The 15,367-nt window shown below is 41.9% G+C and overlaps 1 long non-coding RNA gene across 1 annotated transcript; it reads left to right on the top strand.

Annotated features, from left to right (window-relative positions):
- The first annotated feature begins 1,756 nt into the window (after nt 1–1,756).
- On the top strand, nt 1,757–8,809 carry LOC106149187. Its single transcript, XR_001235183.1, has 3 exons — nt 1,757–1,845; nt 2,262–2,409; nt 8,712–8,809. It is a non-coding gene; the product is annotated as an uncharacterized LOC106149187 (long non-coding RNA).
- Nucleotides 8,810–15,367: the final 6,558 nt, after the last annotated feature.

Here is a 15,367-nt window from a genome sequence, read left to right as displayed (position 1 = left end):
GGACTATTAACACCTGGTCTAGTGTGGGTCAGCCAGAAGGTTCCCTCATAACAGGTCCTGGGGATACAGGCTAATGACAGCTGCATTTCCATATGGGCTCTTGTGGCCTCTGCAGACGTAGGCAGGGGATGCTGTGAGGTATGGGCCCATCAGCTTTGCTTCTCATTGCATAAAGCAAGTGTCATGGCTGTATCTGTCTTCCCAGGGGACTTGCAAGTTGCTGTGCTCTGGAAGTGATAGGGCTGGGACACCTAGAAGAGAGCACTTCTGTCTGCCCCAAGCTTGGTGCTTTCCTCTGGGACTTGTGCTCAAGGTTGGACCCTGGAGCCAGCTTTAACCCAGAGCTCGGATTAAATCACTGCCTCAGTGATTTCCTGACTAGACGAAATGAAATAACTGCCTGGTTGAACATTAGCACATCACTGATTCTATTTTCTGCTTGGCACTTAGTGCTACCTGATACTTTCCTCCCCTTGCCTATCTTTGTATGTATGTAGGTATGTATCTGTGAATGTATGTATTATGTATGTATGTATGTATGTATGTATCTATCTATCTATCTACCATCTATCATTCATCCATGACATCTACTATCTATCCTATGCATCTATGTATGTATGTGTGTAACCATCTCCAAAGTCACATGCCTGTCAAATATCTGACCTAACCTCTCTGGGAGATCTGTTCCCTGCAGTGGCTTAACCTCCAGTCATGCATGCTATGAAGTTGTTGGTGGGTAATTGTTGCTGAGCGATGGAATTAATGACTCTTGTGTGGTTGTAATATCAGGAAGCAGGGACATCAGGTGCAGTCATGCTACTGTTGCCTGCCCTTTTCTTATCTCCTGGAGAAGCTGGAGGGACTTTGTTCTGTGCTGGAAGTAGAGAAGTAAGATGTAGTACTAGGAGGGAGAGAGGGTATAAACAGTGATTTGAAGGAATGAGTGTGTCTGAGGGAGATGAGAATTGCTGGGCAGATGTCTTCTCTTTTGCCATGTTTGTAGGACACTTCAAATGCCAGAAAAGTTTGGCAGTGCCTTGAAGAATTTGAAGTCTAAAATTACCCATAAGCAAGTGAGTGCTTTGTGAAAGTGACAGTTTATTACCTATTACCTGTACACCTAGGGCTACTGTAACAACATTGTTGACCTGGGTGACTTTAGGGACTGGGTCCAGAGCACCGCTGATACCAAAGTCCACAGGTGCAGAGCCCCTTACAGAGAATGGTGTACTCTTTGCAGATCTTTCCATATAATACAAATTATCTCTAGATGACATATATCACCTAATATAACATAAATGCTATGTGAATAGTTTTATGCTACACTGTTTAGGGAATAATGACAAGGAAAAGTTCTGTATGCGTTCATTACAGATACAATATTTTTTCTGAATGTCTTTGATCCTTGGTTGGTTGAATTCATGGATGTGAGACCCATGAATACAGAAGGCTGACTGTATAATAATCTCATCTTGTATGTGGTTTCAGTAACCTATGGCCAACTTTGGTCTGAAAATATTAAATGGAACATTCCAGAAATGCATAATTCTTAAATTCTAAATAACCTTTTATTATAGCATATTGTTATAATTATTTAACCTTATTATTGTTAATCTCATATTTATCTAATTTATAAATTAAATTTTGTAATAGATTATATAGGAAGAAGCATAGTATATATATAGGGTGCCGTGCTCTCCCAGGCTTTAGGCGTCCACTGATGGTCTTGGAAATAATGGTGGCCGATGTTACTACAGGATACTTGAAACAGCAGAAATCAACAACTCTGGAGATGGAAGTCCAAGATCAAGATGTCAGCTGGGCCATCATCTCTGAAGCCACAGGGTAAGATCCTTTCTGGCTTCTCTCAGCTTCAGGTGTTGCCAGTGATCTTCAGGGTTCCTTGGCTTTAAAGATGTGCCACTCACATGTCTGCCCATGTCTTCATGTGGCTTCTCCTGTGTTTCTGTCTGTTCTCTGAGTGTGTCCAATTCTTTGTTTCTTCTCTTATTAGGATACCAGTCATATTGGGTTAGGACCCACGAATGACCTCGTGTTAAATTGGCTACATCTTCCAAGACTCTGCTTCTAAAATACCAGGGGTTGACACCTCAACATAACTTTTAGTATGCACAATTATTCAGACCATGACAGCCTGCTAGGCCCATTCTTCTGTGTTCACAGGGCATGCTTCAGTGAATACATTGTGTTTCTTAGAGGATGCTTGGTCATGTGCCCTAAGTTGTACCCTTGTTCTGCAGGGACCCCAACTGCTCAGCCCAGCACTTCATCTGGTTTATGATGTCAAAGACTTACACTGATCCCTCTAATCATCATCAGTTGAAAATACCATAAGTGGAAAATGCATTGAGTACAGCTTGCCGACTGAACGCGCAACTTAGCAATATGGTAGAGTATGGATCATTTTCCTTGTGATCACTGGGCTGCCTGGGAGCTGCATTTTGCTGCTGCCACCCTGGATGATGAGAGAATATTTTACTAGTTCTTGCTAGCTCAGGAAAAAGTAGGTTCACAATCCTAAGGTCAGTTTCTACTGAATGTGTATTGCTTCTAAAAAACTATTTAAGCTGAACTGTTGTACACCGGGGACCATTTATAGCAGGTTTGCCTGATTGAACTGAACATCCAAAACCTGGGATCATATGTGGTGGCATATTTATCATGTGTAGGTGGTGTGGGTAAGAACTGCTGGCCTCTGTGTGTGTGTGTGTGTGTGTTTGCATGCATGTATGTGTGTGTAAGGATTGGATGGAAAGATATATCTTCTGCAAGTTAGGAAAGAGCTCTGCAGTTAGATTAGTAGGCCTGACTTCTGTCAGATTTGGGGCTTATTAGTTGTGTGGCTTTGGAAAACTTCCTCCACTGCTCTAGATCTTGGTTTCTTCATCTGTAAAACCGGCGGGTGGGAGAGCTAGTGGACTCCAAGGTCAATACCACCTCCATAATGTTAACAAATCTGTAAATTTGGGAAAGGAGCCAGTTCCTAAAATCTCCTTGTTTAAAGATGGCCTTTTTATAAATCCATGTATTGGTTCATAGAGTTAGGTAATCAAATGTGAATGATCTTCTCTATTCCTCACCTTGAATAATATATTTTCCCCAAGAAGACAATATGACTTGGTTTCTAATCAGGGTTTCCAAATTCTTAATTAATGAATTAAATAATTCAGTCATGATTCAAATGCCAATGAAAGTACAAGAAGCCAAGAGAAGCATGGTAAAGGGGCAGCTTCTACAGCATGGTTTGGCAAAGGCAAATGATGGCATCCTTAAAGAGAAAGGTGACAGATGCTGAGAGTGTGTGGCCCAGATGTTTCCAGGGAGCTCCAGTAGGACTGTGGCCTTGGTGGGCTTTATCAACAAAGGCAGGTGCAGTAGCAGATGAAGCCTGTATTCCTGCACAAGCAGACCTGAGTCGTAGGAGGGGACGTGTGAATTACTGGTACTGTGTGCGACTGTCCTTTCTGCCTGGAGCTACTGGGACCCTCGTCAGACATGCTTTCTGTCCCAGACCACTTCCTTGGCCAGAAACTTTGAACACTGGCTGGCTTGCAAGAGCAATTGAGAAGTTCCAGGGACCTGTGGTGGGCAGAGGGCTGAGCAAGGAGACCACAGCCTGTCTTTTAGGTTTCTGCTTGCAGGTCATAGCCAAGCAGAGGTTCTCTCTGGTTTGCGCATCTGTGCTGATTTTGCCTGGTACTGACAATATTTTAGGAGTGTTGCCAGAAAAACAAAGACAACTGTAGGCACAGTTTGAGCCAGTGTTTCTCAAAATTAAACAATGTACAAACTTCTTCTACAGGGTTGACTTAATTGTCTTTATTATTTTGTCACATCAATATGTACCAGTAAAAGTCTAACAAAAGATCTATGCATCTGACTCTTCCACAAGTATAAAAGTAAGACAAATTAACAAATTTAATGCAGAGAAAATTATAAAAACTAAACACATGTGAGGGGGCTGGGGATTTAGCTCAACGGCACAGCGCCTTGCTGGCAAGCGCAAGGTCATGAGTTCGACTCCCAGTACCAGAAAACAAAACAAAATAAAAAAAAGTAAACACATGTGAACATCATGTATGGTGATTTTGATATTTTGCTGAAAAGAGGAGTCAATGAATTTGCTTTTAACAGCCAGTTATTATCTTGATATAAATTTATCAGTGTACCCCAAAATATAATACGAATACTTTTATTAAAGAAAGCCTTTGCCAATAGTCCTTCCTTGAGTGTGGACTGTTACACGCATTGCTAATGGGCTGTTGCCAGTTGGTGTGTGCAGTGACTGATCCAAACAAACATCAGCTCCAAAAATAAATACGGTCACTAACGCTAAGTTTAGCACATGTTGCTACTGTGTTTTGGGTAACAACTCTATACTCTCTCACTTTCTTCTGCTTAAACTCTTGCAAAAACTTTGTTTACACAATGAGGTGGGAAGGCAGTGCTTACACATGGAGACTGTAGTTTCTGTTCTTTACTCACTAGTTTCCAAAATAATAATAATACTAAAATCATATCTTATTGGATCAAAGATGCATGATGATTTTGTGGACCATTAAGAAAGAAATATGCTGACAATTAAAACAGGAAAACCATCAATTATAAGATGTGAAAATGTGAAAAAATATGTGTTAGAATAGATTCAATACGGCAACTTTTGCAAATATTTACAGAAGTTTATGCGCTAGTGTTTTTATGTATTTTGTACACTAAATCATTTAATCCTCACGGCACCCCGGGAGGAAATATATCAGTTAGAGCAGACCAGCTTATTCTGCAGTGCAAGCACCAAAATCTCTGTGGCCCTGCTCTACCAATGTTTGTTTCTTGTGCGTGTCAGGTCATTTGTGGGTCTGGGAGACTTTCCAGAAAACACAAGTGGAGGCTTAGCTTCCAAGGCTGCTTCGTGCCTGTGTCACCGCCACATCAACATCTGCTTCCACAATTATCTTTCTTGGGGATGAGAATTTAGAGAATTGTGCACCAGCTCCTAAATATTTCTCCTCCAAAGTAAATCATATCATTCCCACTGATATTTCAGTGGCCAAAGCCCTTCATATGGCTACACCAATGGGACATGGACTTGGACAAGGAGGAGAACTAGAAATATTTTTCTGAGAGTCATGTCAGCCACAAGCAAGTTATGCTCATTTTATATTTAAGAAATCGAGGCCCAGAGAAGGTAAGTAGCTTACCAGGCTCTCATGCTCATGTGTGGCAGCACTGGGGTTTGGGGATGCTGCCCCAGCCGCGGTAGCCCCGGGGTCTTTTCATTGCCTGTGAGTGCTCTCTGAAAGGCTGGAAAGCACCTGTCATATTGGTGGATTTCGTGACAGCAAACGTAATTTATGAAATAACCTAATAACCCAAACTTCAAGGGATTGGGAATGCTTCTCAGACAGAATTAGCACTTCAACATGGAAATTTCACTTAAAAACTGATAAAGAAAATAAAACTTGAGCTCAACTGTGGATGTTGGGGCTGGGGATGTCGCTCAATGGTACAAGTGCTTGCCCGGCAAGCGCAAGGTCCTGAGTTCAATTCCTGGTACCAAAAACAAAACAAAACAAAACAAAACAAAACAAAACAAAACAAAACAAAACAAGACAAGACAAGACAAAACAAAACAAAACAAGACAAGACAAGACAAAACAAAACAAAACAAAACAGAACTGAACCATGGGTGCTGGATTTTTGTGGGGTTTGACATAAGGCTGTGAAAACCAGAGGTGCATCACAGCAAGCCCAAGGTTAGATGGAGTTAGGCTGACAGACGCAGACATAAACTCAGGGTTTGAAGCAGCACTGTGGGATTAATCATCATTCATCTATGTTGTTTGACCCAGATACTATATTACTATTGTTTTAAAAATTTCACAATAAAGGCCTGTGTCAGCTTTCCCAGTGCTGGGACTCCACACACCTGACACTCACAACTTACAGGAGGAGAGCTTTAATTTGGCACCTGACTTCAGTCCACGGCCACCTCGTTCCACGACAGAACCATCATGGTAGAGGGACATGCTGGAGGAAAGTTGCTCAACACACAGCAGCCAGGAAACAGAGAGAAGGGAGGAGTCAGGAGGAGAGGTGTACCCTCTGAAGGCGCATCCCAGGGACTCACCTCTTCCAGGCAGGCCCCGCCCTCAGAAGCACATTTAACAATGAGCTCATCAAGGGATTACACTACTGGTGAGAACAGTGCCTCCAAGACTCACCCATCTCCCAAATCTCCACCTCTCAATACACAAGCTTTGTGGAAGACATTTTAGATTCAAACCACAAAATAGGGCAAATATCTATCCCTAAAATGGATGCAAATGCTTCAGTTCGGAACTTATGGCTTAGGGAATTTGAACAAAAAGATACATAGAGACTCAAAGCTCTCCTTGATTGTGGGGTAGGGCCAGTGTGGTCTATTTTCATATGCCAGTTGATGTTATTGTCAACTAATTACTATTATTTGATCTATATAGACAGCACTGTTGACATGTGATTGTCAAAATGCTGAGTACCAGGGATATATCTTGCTTGGTCCCAATTTGTCATTCACTTATCAATGCACTTTTTATAGAATTGTCAGGTTGGGGCTCCAAATTGATTTAGAAAATCTCACACCTTAGTCGCATGATGCTGCAAAATGACGCGTAGTAGTTATTCTTGGCTGTAAATCTTTTGATATTGAAGTTCAGCTCTGTTCTATTATTATCTCACAAGTTAAAAGATTTTAAAAATAACTGGTGCATATGGAAAGGAGGGATGGATGGCAGAGGGTGTGATATGGGGCAGGGAGCCTGTCAGGAGCCCCTGCGGTGGGGTAAACTGGGGACAGTGTGGAAGGGAAGTGTGACAATGGGGACTGCAGGACAGAGTGCTTCTCGCCTGCTGCTTGTCTCAGAGCAGTGCTGAACCATCTTGTGATTCTTCTGTACCAAGCAAGATGAGTGAGTTACTGTCCTGGGCCTTGTAGGCCAATTATCTCTGATTTTACCTTAAAAAGATACCCGGTCAAACAGATTATCTACCTCGTAGGTTATAGAAACAAACTGTGCTGCCCTGTGAACCAGTCCTGAGAGAAGAAAATGCACCACATGTGATCACAGAGTATGGTGAATATTTAAATGAAAATTTAAAAGTTTATTACAGTATAAAAAATTATCATTAATCTCCCCTAAAATATTCCCCCTCCTTTTGAACACTTATCCCATTGTTTTTTGCACTTTCTGAAGCATTTCTGAAATGCCTCCTGTGTTGTCATGGATGCCTCAATGTCCTGAATAGACTGAAAAGTTTACTTCCTATGGTCATTTTTAAGACACACTCTTTAAAAGGGCCATAAGTTGCACGGTGCCAGATCTGCTGAATAAGGTGTGTGAAGACACGCAGCAGTGTCTTTATTTGACAGAAATTACTGTAAATATCTTAAATTGATTGAGGACATTGAGGCAGCCATGAAAAGACACAAAAGAGGATTTCCAGAACTGCTTCAGAAAGTAATAAGAATGACAGAATAAATGTGTTTGAAGTGAGTGGGACTATTTTGAAGGAGATTAACAGCAATGTGTCTGTTACAGTAGTAAATTTTTAATTTAAATGTTTACCTCATAAAAAAGGGAAGATGGAAAGACTCTCTGCCCTGTGATCCAGGTACGATGGCTGGCTTGTTTTTTGAGTCCCCACTGTGTGCTAGCAAAACTCAGACAACCCCTTAAACACAGTGAGCCCAAGAAGCAAGGGGTGTCCTTGCATTCATCCCACTGCAGGGAGACTGAGGGCACCAAGCGGGTAAATTAGTTGCTCCAGGGCACATGGATGCCTCTAGGTGACCAATGTCACTCTTAAAAAGAATACATCTTCTTATCAATAATTTTCAAAAAATTGCAGTTATTAATAAAAAGTACACTGATATCTTGTGTAAAGCATGTGCTTAGTTCATTTATTAGTCATTCACACTGCAGAATTCTGGTATGGGTGACATATACATGCTGGGAAGCCTGCCTTGGAAAGACAACAGTGTAGTGAGGAGTGGGACGCTACGCATATGTGTGACCATGATCAACATAGCCATGCCCTGTGATCAAGTCTTCAGAGAAGGAGATGGCCCTCTCACCTGAGCTGACCAGGTTCTCTGCACAGACAGGGGAGTGGAGGACTAGGTTCAAGAGTAAGACTGCTTGGGAGAGAGGGTGTGTGTGGGAGTGTCCAAGGGAATGTGCAGATAGGGACTGAGGTGGGGCATTTTCACCCACTATTCTAGTTGTGGGAAAATGCAATGATCTATGGCAGGCATTTCTGGAACATTCTTTAGGGACAATGCTGGAAAAGGCCACTGCTGTCTAACTGGAGCTCTTGTAGATCCTAAGTGCAGACAAATGATTAAATGGGTGGGGGAAGGTCCTTGCAGGATGGGTGGGTTGTATACCGGGAAGGGGTGGGAGGGGAATGTGCCCTGAAGAGAGAGTAATTGTGGCTGTAGCAAGCTCACAGGGCCACTCTGCTGAGTCAAGAGGGAGCATAAACCACTGAAAACCTATGTGCTGATCTGAAAACATATCCAACACAGATCAAGTGATTATCCCCCTGCTCTTCAAAACTTAGAAGGGCTCTTGTAGGGATTGTTCAGATGATCTGATCCACTTAATAAAATACTGCTGAGGTGAGTTTCAGCTTCATTTTCCTTTCTCCAGCCTACAGGTGGACAAATCATCTGATGAGCTGCTGTTGACAAAGTTGTCATCCTTCTTTAAAAATGTGGACAGAACTGTATCTGAGTCTACAAAGACACACAGAGGTGGGTTTCCCATGAGGAACTGAATTGAGGTGGCATCTGTGTGTACTCTGCAGGTATTGGGATACTGGAGTTGTGGGGGCCAAGGAAGGGTAGGAGCCAGGGCCACTTCTGGGAGCCTTTCTGTGACAGTATGAACCCCCATGTGATTGAAAATGTCTCCTAGGAGCTATGTAGAAGCTCAGAGCCTTCAGTAATGTGTTCTTTCTAAGTAAATGCTCATGCCTAATTTGTATTTATTATTTTGTGGCCCTTTTCTCCAAGACAGCCTCCACTTCTATGAGATTCAGACCTTGCTAGATTTGGACTCGTCCCTGCTTAGAATGTTTGCTGGGATCTATTTGCTTTCTGCTCATAGGTCTTTTGTTTCTTTTCTCCTTTTGATGGCAGGGGAGATGAGGTCACAGGGTGAATCCAGGCAGGAAGGGCATGTGGACTTCCTGGGCTTGGGGCTGGCATACCAGCTAAACTGGGCTCTGGGAGGGCTGGGTCTTGTTCTCATCATTTAAGGCCAGAGGTGTAGCCTTCTCCCCACTCTGCCCCATGGAGACTTTCTGCCCCTTGTTGACATCAACCAAAATGAAAACAAGGTAAAACCTAAACCCTTTCAGTGAAGCTGAAGAGGGGACGAGTGGAGGATGTCCAGCTCTCAGTAGGCTGAGTGTGCTGCTCTGCTGTGGCAGGAGCTCTGTGATCTGCCTGCTGCACGCACTATCACCATGATGAATTGCTTCTTAGATGACAGTGTCTGACCCTTTTGCCTTCATTTCTTTTGTATCTGTTGGCATTTGGTACAGTATTATCAATAAAGACCTTATCAATAGGGAGGCATCAATAAGCCAGCTGTCAGCTCAGCTGCAGATACAGACATTTGCGAGTGCTGGCCAGCCATGTGCCTGAGGACCCCACAGCAGCCTGGGAGGTAGCTGTTACTCTCTTCATTTACTGATGGAGAAATTGAAGTGCAGAGAGGTTAAATGACTTGCCAGAGTGTGTGTAACTAGATTAATTCATTTATTCAACACATTTTGAACTTTATGGGGGAAAACGCCAAGGAACTGCAATGCATGCAACAAGGGCTGACCCTGCCTGGTGGTTACTGAGCAATGAACATTTGGCTTATCTGGACCATGGGGATGCTCCTGCAGGGTCCACCTGGAGGAGGACTGCCAGCCAGGGGTCTAAAGGTTAGGACCATGTGAGGAGAGTGAAAAGGTGTGCATATGTGTTTGTGTAGATGTGACTATGCACATGTATTTATATGTGTGCCTGAGTGTCTGCACACATGTGTGTGCATTGTGCTGCATGCATGTATATCTGCACATACTTGTGTGCATATGTGTGCTTGTGTGAGTGTGTAGGGAGAGGAAGGATTGGAGTGGCAGGTAGCAAGGGGACACGAGGCCACACCCTGCCACCACCCAGGGAGGCTACCCTGTGAGAGTCCATGGCTTTCTGGCAATCATCACATTCCCTCAGATCTGCTGAAAGGCCAGGAAATAAAGGACCCAGGAAGGATTGTGACTGAGATGTTTGGCTTCTTGCTTTGATATCCTGAATGTGATAGATAAGATGAGTAGAACCCTGGCCAGGTGAGAGCAAAGCGAACCAAGGAAAACAATTTCTCAGTGTGGGTAGCGAGGCCCAGCACCTTCTGGAAAACCGAGATCTGGCTGCAAGCGTAGTGAGGAGATTTCTCAAAACCAAGTAATAAATCGGAGAAATTGGGCCTGTGAAGGAATCTGTGTGATTTACCTGAGGTGCCGGTTTGTACTTTGCTGAGCATATGGAAGTGGTGCGGTGGCTGGCTGCGGTCCAGACATGCAAAAGTGAAATTGATGGGTCCTGCCATGAGGGGTGCTAGCTAATGGGAAATGTGAAGAATGACACCGTCTTCATTTTTCCTTGTTCTCTTTTCTTAGAAGAGAGTTTTCTTCCCAGACTCAACCAAGAAGGCACCGCGTTCACCATGTTTCTTCTCTCCCTTCCTTTTGGGGGTGACTCACGCCAATTTGCGATCTGTTTCCTGGTTCTGGCCCATTGTGCTTATCAGTTTATTCGACTGACTTTGTAGATGACCTCATTTTTCCCAATGTGGGGAAGAGGCAATAGTGTATTTGTAGGAAAGTAACTCGAGGCCCTTGCCTTGGAGGATACCATGGCCCTGCTGGTCATCACCATGGCAACTGAGTTGCTCTGGGTACCTCTGCTTTTGTGGCAAGCTGAGGTATGGATGGGAAAATGTGGGGTCCCAGGGAGCTCAGAGGATCAAGTCAGGCTTTGTATAGTCTCACCCCAGGCTCAGTCTTAGAGTGCTCCACATCACCACCGTGAGCAATAGGCTCCTTCTGTGTCTCCAAATGTGGGAAAGTTGGAGGCAAGAAGCTAGGCCAGTAGTGCAGAGCATTTGAATTTCCTATCTGCCTTCACTTTCCTCCCTTCTTGGAAAAACAAATATGAGGTACGATTAAAAACTATGGTGAATACTTAATTTTAAGAAATTTGTCACATTAAAAGGTGCAGCCATTAATCCCCCCTCAAAATATTCCCCTTGCTTTGAACACTCTTATCGCACTGTTCTCGTGACTTTCTGAAACAGCTCTGGAAGACCTCTTTCCTGAGTATCTTTAGTTGCTCTATTTTGTCTACTTTGGTGTCCTGAATCAATTAAAAATACTTCTATGGCCATTTTTACTTTGGGGAAGGGCCAGAATTGGCACGGTGCCAGACCAGTGAATGAGGCAGAGAAGGACATGTGGTGATGTTTTCACAAGCCTGCCTTTCTGTTAGATGGGACTGGTCAGCAGCATTCACTGTATTTTTTTTTTTTTTTTATCATACCTCATAAAGACACTCCCAAAGAGGACTTCCAGAACTGCTTCAGAAAGTGGCAAGAATAATGGGGTAAGTGTGTTCAAAGTGAAGGTTTTTAGAGGGATTAATGACAATGTGTCTTTTACTGTAATGCATTTTTTTAAAACTTTATACATTCACTGTATATTTTAGGACTGCTGTGGAAGGAGGAAAAATGAGAAAGGTGATGTGGGGGCAAGTGCTGACAAGTGGGTGCTATGGGGTTCAACTGTCCCCTGCTGAGGAAGTACAGTGAGGCCTTCCCCATGGCTTTCTGTGTGGCTTCATGCCAGAACTTAGCTGTTTCTTCTTAGTATGATGAGACCTATGGAAGGTGGTCAGATTCCAACATTCTCAGGCTGAGACCCTGCCTTGCCACTTCCTCCAGAGGTACCACTTGGAGCATCAGCTTCCTTATCTAAAAATAACAGTAATAATAATAATAATGTCCTAGTTCAAAGGCTGATGTAAGCTATGTAGACATGCTCTGCCTATAATGTTTTTGTGCTTCAGAGCAAATCGGCATGCATAGAAAAACTCTTTTGTTCTTTTTCACAATACTGGGGAGTAAACACAGGGCCTTTGTACTGAGCTACACCCTTAGCATTTTAAAATATTTTAATTTCTTTTATTTTGCAGAGAGAAAAAATAAAAATGATACAGAATTTCAAAACAAGATGATAGGAAATTAACAATGGTTATTATATTGCATATTGTTGTTTTCAAAGTAGTTGCTCAGATTATCAGAAGAGGGAAGCAAAATTAATCAAACAATATGAGCACTAACTGTTCCTTTCCATGAACTAGTAGAAATTAGTAGTACAATTATCTTAGCTATATTGTGTATATATACATCTTTTCTTTTTTCTGCTTCTTTTCTTTTTTCCTCCTTCCCAGTTGTTCTTTCCTTTTTGAGCAGTTTCTTTCCGTTTCACTATATCTATTGTAACTCTTGGATCTTATTTATTCTTTCAGTTTCTGACACTAGGAATATGCTATGATGTTTACACATAAAATTCTGATTTATTTCACTTATGAGTATGATCTCTAGTTGCATCCATCTCCCTATAAAAGCCTTGAGTTAATCTTTCTTTATAGCTGAGTAGTACTCCATTGTGTAAAAATATTTCTTTTTCATCCATTCCTTAGTTGATGGGTATTTGGATTATTTCCAAGATTTAACTATTACAAATTGCACTGCTATAAACATGGGTGCACATATATTGCTGTGGTATTATGTTTTCAATTCTGGGAAATGTGTTAGGCTTTTTGGCTCAAGTAAAGGTAGAACAAAGCAAAAAATGTCTTTATTATGGGCACGGAAAAGACCACAGCAGAAAGGAGAGATGTGGAGCTTCTGAGGGTCTGGCTGGGGGAACAAAATCTATATAAGGCCAGGCTGGGGGTGGGGTTTAGGGGATGGTCTGTGAGACTTGGTGGTCAGTGATTGGACAGGGGACAGGAAGAGGGAAACAGGATGTTGTAAAAAGGAGGTAGGAAGTTGTAATATAATTGGGGAGGAGGAAGGCAGAGCCTGCCACATGGCCTCTTGTGGCCCACGCCATATTGGCTCACTGCCATGATGACTTAGAAGAATTTTTATTAAGGCAGAAAACCCATCAGAATGGGAATAGCTGGGTCAAATGGGACCTCTAATCCTAGCTTTTTGAAGAATCTCCACAATGATTTCCACAGTGGTTGTAGCAGTCTACACTCCCACCAACAGTGGAGAAGGATTCCTTTTTCCCCACAGCCCTGCCAGCATTTGTTATTGGTTGATTTCTTGATGATAACCACTTTCCCTGGGGTGAGATGGAATCTCAGTGTTGTTTTAATTTGCATCTCTCGAATGACCAATGATATTGAGCATTTTTTCATATTGTGAAGGGTGTGGTTTCCCTAATTTCTCTGAAAACTTTTACTTTTGAGATAAGTTCTCAGTATTTGCTAAATTGTCCAGGATTGTCTCAAACTTGGTGATCTTCCTGCCTCAGCTACCCAAAATGCTGATATTACAGTCATACGCCACTATGCCCAATTTAGAACAACTTTAAAAGAATTATATGGTGGCAAGTATTTCAGGAAATCAACAGTCTCTACATTACTGAGTAAAATTTGGCAAATATTCTGTTAATCAACCAGTATACACTGCATAGTTTCCTATCTTCCTTGAGGAAGACTTAACATCAAAGGCAGGCAAAGACAGACAAATGCATGTCATATAAACATGTGATTGCAGGTACAACCCAAAATCCAGCACAAAACTCCAAAGCAGAATCCCATTTTTTCAAATAAACTATAACTTCTTGTTATGAAGGTCTTCAAGCACACTTAAAAATCCATAACTTTATGTTAAAAAAGTTGATCATTTTGATAAAATTTGAATACTTTTTTCTATTTTTACTTACACCTATAATTGATCTAAAAATGAAGCAGATTCTATAGTTCCCTTTTTTTTTGTTAATTGTTAGTAATTCTGGTTTAATATCTTACATTTTGACCCATCAAGATCACACAGAAGCCGGGCATGGTGGTACATACTTGTAATTCCAGCATGGAAGAGGTAGAAGTAGGAGGATGGCAAGTGTGAGTCCCACCTGGGCAACTTAGTAAGACCCTTCTCAAAATAAAAAATAAAAAGGCTGGGGATATAGCTTAATGGTAGAGATCGCCTGGCTTTGATGCCCTATATAAAAAAAAAAAATCACACAAAGCAAGGAGTAATGTTTAGGCATAGAAAATATGACACACAAAGAAATTTGTTGATATACAAATAAATTTCCATTTCAATGGACAAAATTAAGACTGAATCATCAAAGGTTGCTGCTAGCTAAAAGAATATCTTAACGTGTGGACCATACACAAATAAATAATTGGGAATTGTAATCTTTGGGCTTACCAATTATGTGAGTAGCTAATCTTATCCTGTTCATATTTTAGATCCACCTCTATCAAAGAGCAGGTTCACAGTGGTGGGGATATTGGTGAAAATTACTCTTTCAGTTGGAGGTCATTAGCAGATTTCCTAGTTTATTGTGTCATTGTATACTAATTTTGAAAAAACATTCATGATAAAATTATAGTCACAGAGAACTCATCCACTGTTTCAACTTTGCTTATCAAGAATTAATCTGTACTCGCCACTGCAGGAATACATTAAATTTAAAGCCATGAGACATCAGGGCTGAGCCAACTGGGTTTTGTTGCCAGCTGCTTTTAGCAAAATTGCTTTTTCTTGGGTCACCTTGAGGCATTTTCTTTTTAAAGATGGTCTGAATCTGTTTCCTAGCTTACAGGTTTACTTTTATGGAGAAGATTCAAATTAATGTAATGAGTAAGAAAACATCAGAAAAACTCTGCACACTCTGATCCATACTTTAATTTCATAGAAATGGAAGCATACCATAAACACTACGTGCCTTGCCCTTCTCATTTACCAGGTAGGTCTTGCAGGCCCTTAGCATATACAGACCAGGTGCAACAGGGTCTTGTTATAAAGTCCAGGCTGGCCTTGAGCTCATTACATAGCCCAGTCTGGCCTCAAACTAGAGGCAATCCTCCTGCTTCAGTCTACTGAGTGCCAGAATTGCAGGCGTGTGCCACCACACCAAACTAGGTCTGCTGTATTTTTACAATGGCTTGTAAGGTAACACTGGATGTCAGTGTTACTGTTTTGTTTTTTTTTTTAATTTTTTTTTTTTT

The sequence above is a fragment of the Chinchilla lanigera genome, unplaced genomic scaffold (genome assembly GCF_000276665.1).
Source record: "Chinchilla lanigera isolate Chin_1 unplaced genomic scaffold, ChiLan1.0 scaffold00038, whole genome shotgun sequence".
Classification (NCBI taxonomy): Eukaryota; Metazoa; Chordata; class Mammalia; order Rodentia; family Chinchillidae; genus Chinchilla; species Chinchilla lanigera.
This window is presented reverse-complemented; position numbering and strand designations above follow the sequence as displayed.